Source organism: Triticum aestivum, chromosome 7B (assembly GCF_018294505.1).
Source record: "Triticum aestivum cultivar Chinese Spring chromosome 7B, IWGSC CS RefSeq v2.1, whole genome shotgun sequence".
NCBI classification, from domain to species: Eukaryota; Viridiplantae; Streptophyta; class Magnoliopsida; order Poales; family Poaceae; genus Triticum; species Triticum aestivum.
Window position 1 is genome coordinate 299,114,734 of NC_057813.1, and position 4,862 is coordinate 299,119,595.

Consider the following 4,862-nt stretch of genomic DNA (forward strand, 5'->3'; position numbering starts at 1 on the left):
AGATTAGCAAGTGGATGAGGATCCATAAACTTTTAGCTAGCAAAGATGCAAGCAAAAAGAAGGCACGTGGTAACACAAGCGAACAAAAGATCAAATGGAAGAAGGGCGAAGAAAAGGCAAAGGTTTTCGAAAATCATTTTAGAAGCGGGGGAGAGGAAAACAAGAGGCGAATGGTGAATAATGTAATGCAAGGGAGAAGAGTTTATGATGGGTACTTGGTATGGCTTGACTTGATGTAGATCTCCCCAGCAACAGCGGCAAAAATCCTTCTTGCTACCTCTTGAGCTTGCGTTGGTTTTCCCTTGAAGAGGAAAGGGTGATGCAGGAAAGTAGCGTAAGTATTTCCCTCAGTTTTGAGAACCAAGGTATCAATCCAGTAGGAGAGGACGCACAAGTTCCCGAATACCTGCACAAAAAATCAAGAACCTGTAACCAACGTGATAAAGGGGTTGTCAATCCCTTCAGGTCACTCGCAAAAATGAGATCTGATAGAGATAGATAAACGGTAAAGTAAATATTTTTGGTATTTTTGGTTTATAGATTGGAAAGTAAAGATTGCAAAATAGTAGATCAGAAACTAGCAAGATGTAAACGAGATTCAATAATATGGAAAAGAGACCCGGTGGCCATAGGTTTCATTAGTGGCTTCTCTCAAGATAGCATATATACGGTGGGTGAACAAATTATTGCAAGCAATTGATAGAAAAGCGCATAATTATGATGACATCTAAGGCAATGATCATGAACATTGGCATCACGTCTGTGTCAAGTAGACAGACTCTTGCCTGCATCTACTACTATTACTCCACACATCGACCGCTATCCAGCATGCATCTAGAGTATTAAGTTCATAAACAATAGAGTAACGCATTAAGCAAGATGACATGATGTAGAGGAATTAACTCAAGCAATATGATGAAAACCCCATCTTGTTATCCTCGATGGCAACAATACAATACGTGCCTTGCTGCCCCTACTGTCACTGGGAAAGGACACCGCAAGATTGAACCCAAAGCTAAGCACTTCTCCCATGGCAAGAAAGATCAATCTAGTAGGCCAAACTAAACCGATAATTCGAAGAGACTTGAAAAGATATCAAATCATGCATATAAGAATTTAGAGAAGAACCAAATAATATTCATAGATAATCTTGTTCATAAATCCACAATTCATTGGATCTCGGCAAACACACCGCAAAAGAATATTACATCGAATAGATCTCCAAGAACATCGAGGAGAACTTGGTATTGAGAATCAAAGAGAGAGAAGAAGCCATCTAGCTAATAACTATGGACCCAAAGGTTTGTGGTAAACTACTCACGCTTCATCGGAGAGATAATGGTGTTGGTGTAGAAGCCCTCCATGATCAAACCCCCCTCTGACAGATCGCCGGAAAAGGCCCGAAGATGGGATCTCACGGGTACAGAAGGTTGCGGCGGTGCAAAAGTGGTTTCATAGCTCTCCCTGATGTTTTTAGGGTATAAGAGTATATATATAGGCAAAGGAACTAGGTCAGGGGAGCTACGAGGGGCTCACGAGGGTGGGGGCGTGCCTACCCCCCTGGGCGTGCCCTCCTGCCTCATGGTCGCCTTGTTGCCTCTCCGACTTCATCTCCAAGTCTTCTGGTTTGCTTTCGGTCCAAGAAAGATCATCGCGAAGGTTTCATTCCGTTTGGACTCCATTTGTTATTCCTTTTCTGCAAAACTCTAATATTGGCAAAATAACAAAAACTAGCACTGGGCCCTCGGTTAATAGGTTAGTCCCAAAAATAATATAAAATAGCTTATTAAAGCCCATTAAACATCCAAAACAGATAATATAATAGCATGGAACAACCAAAATTATAGATACGTTGGAGACGTATCAGTATCCTCCAGATCAACCCGACTTCACATTACTCGCGGGTACCCCTCGGGGCCAACACGATGTCATCATGGCTCTGTGGTAAGTCAAAGTAACCGTGTGTCCAAAACACCAAGGGGTGACCCCAAGGAATCACCCTCGATGGAATTCCACCTGATGTAGTCATCAAGGTGAACCTATGAGGAATCACCCTTGAGGTCCACTCTTGAGGAGTTGCACGACAGCGTCGTTATCGGGAGTGGTGAAGGAGGAATCACCCTCGATGACCACAACCGATGAACTAACCTACAAGGTTAACATCGGAAGTGCTGACGAGGTATCACCCTCGGCACTCGATAGTAACCCAGTAGTGTCGTACAACAAAGGGGGGTGCGGTGTCGGGGCCTGGACGTCGATCACGTTGATCGAGTCATCAAACATAAAGCGGGGCAACTGGGACAAGGTGGGGGTCACTGATGGATCTCTGACCAACCTATACTAAGCAGTTCAGAATAAGCAGGTAAGGTATGAAAGCAGGTAACAAAAACAGGCTATGCATCAGAATAGGATACAAAAGCAGTAGCAGTTCTAATGCAAGCAAGGAAGGGAAAGAAATGCGCGACATCAGAATGAACAATGGGGGGTTTGCTTGCCTGGAAGCTCAGCTGCAAAGGAAGAAGGGCCGTCGGTGACATAGTCGATCACGGGGGCATCGACAGCGGTCTCGGGGTCTACCGGAGAGAAGAGGGGGAAGAAACAATAAATACAGAGAAAACAAGTGCAATACTATACAAGACAAGACAATAAGCTACGCTGGGGGTGCTCTGACACAGGGCTACACGATACCGGCGAAGGGGGATAACATCCAGGAAAGTATTCCCGAAGTTTGGCATTTTCGGATAGATGAAACGGAGGGGGACGGTTGCATGTTCGCTATGCTAGGGACGTGTGGCAGACAAGCGGACTGCGTATTCGGATTCGTCTCATTGTTCTGAGCAACTTCCATGTATAAAACTTTTTCATCCGAGCTACGATAATTTTTCTATGAATTATCAAAGTTTTAGCAATATTCTGAAAATTCCTGAAATGTTGCCAAGTGTGAGAATTTGACAGTTTTAAACATCACTTAGCTGTTTTCCAGAGGCTATAGCTATTGTTCTGTTCATGCAATGGGTTAGTGGCTTATATCAACATTGAGCATTTTATGTGAACTACATGTCAGTATCACTTTCATCCATATTAGAGTTTATTTGCTTGATCATCGACATCTCTAAAGTAGCTATGAAAATAAGGCTGTTTTCCGGTTTTTCTCTTAACAGCACATTGAACTTTGAGATTTTCATAGGATTTAATCTATGCATCTAACAAATTTGGTCCAATGTAAACATTTGAGCTTTGTCAAGTGTACTACCTTCCCATATTTTTCTAGTCCTGTTAACAATTATTTTGCCGGAGTTTACGGGTTGTCTAGAGGGTTAGTCATCGTAGAATTAGAAAAGCTAGCTAGCGTAGCGGCAGTAGGCAGCGAGCAGCAGCGGCAATGGGGCAGCAGGGATAGCGCAGCGACACGGTGAGGCTGGAGGTGGGCGTGGTCGGGCAGAGGCGGGCTCGACCACCCACTCAACGCACACACACTGCACGCAAACACACTCCACACACACAGCACGCACGCACGCACACGGGCGCGCCGACGGTCACGGCGCTGACCAGGGGGCGCAGTGTGCGAGCGGCAGAGGCGTCGCGCGGGCAGAGTAGCCAGGGGGCGCACAAGCAAGCGCGGCAGGAGCCATTTTGGCGCGCGTGGGCGGCGTGATGATGAGCACAACGCAGCATCAGCAGTAGCAGCAGACAACGGTAGCAGCGGGAGTGGCCTGCAGCGGCGTTTGTGGCGATGGCCGAGCGGAGGCAACAATAATGGCAGAGCGGGCGGAAGCAACGTAGTAGGGGGGCGAGGTCGCGCGCGCGTGTTGATGCGGCAGGGGCGCGATCCAGTGGCGCGCTCTCGCGCACAGGAGCAGAGCACGAGGCGCGGCCTCGGGGAGACGTGTGCGACGGCTACGATGGAAAAGACGACAGGGGGAAGGGGAGCAGATGCGGGGCTCATAGCGGTGGCCAATGGCGAGCTCAGGAGGTCGAGGAAGGTGCCGGAGCATGAATCCGTGGCGGGGCAGCGACGGCGACCGACGACGCGGGCGCGGTCGATCCAGTTGAGGGGGCGTCGCGGGCTCGAGCTAGAGGGCAGCATCGACGTGCGTCGGTGCAGCGAAGCTCCTGGACGAGGCCTCAGGCGACGGGGACGGTGGTGGCCGTGACTATGGAGGCAGACTGACGACGATGACGCCCGGGTGACACGGGAGAAGAGGGATAGCGGCGCGGGGAAGAAGAGGGAAGAAGGTAGGGTTCGGCCGTTCGGGGGAGGCACGGGGTAGGTCTTGTAGGCGTTGGGGAGCGCAGGATGGCTGTTGGAACTAATCTTGTTATTAGTATTAAGCATTTAAGATTAGGCCATGTTTAATTTGTTACATTGTGTAATAGCCACGTAGAGATGCATTAGTCAGCCAAGTACAAAGAAAATTGCATCCTCGGCAACATGGCGTAGCGGCCGGATCAGCTGCACAGAGATAGAGCGAGTGCACGCGAGCAGATCGGCAAGCCAGGAGATGAGTGGCCGTAGTCATGTACGTGTGTATTAGGTGACCAAGTGATCAATGCATGTAGAGAGATGTGGCATGCGTGCACATGTATTAGTGCGGTCAGATGTGTCGTATGAGGCTACATAGAGTATTTAACCAAAAACTACCACAATTCACGGAACCGTGACGAAAAACTACCACTTTACGATTTTGTGCGAAAAACTACCGCTTTTTTCCTAAACCGTGGCAAAAAACTACCAAGTCTGAAAAGATCTCGATTTGGCTCTTTTAAGCGCGTTTCTGACAGAGTTGGCCCACACTTAATAAGCAGGCTAAAAAAGCAATCGAGTCCCTGTTTTTTTTTTCAAAAAGCAATCCAGTCCTTGT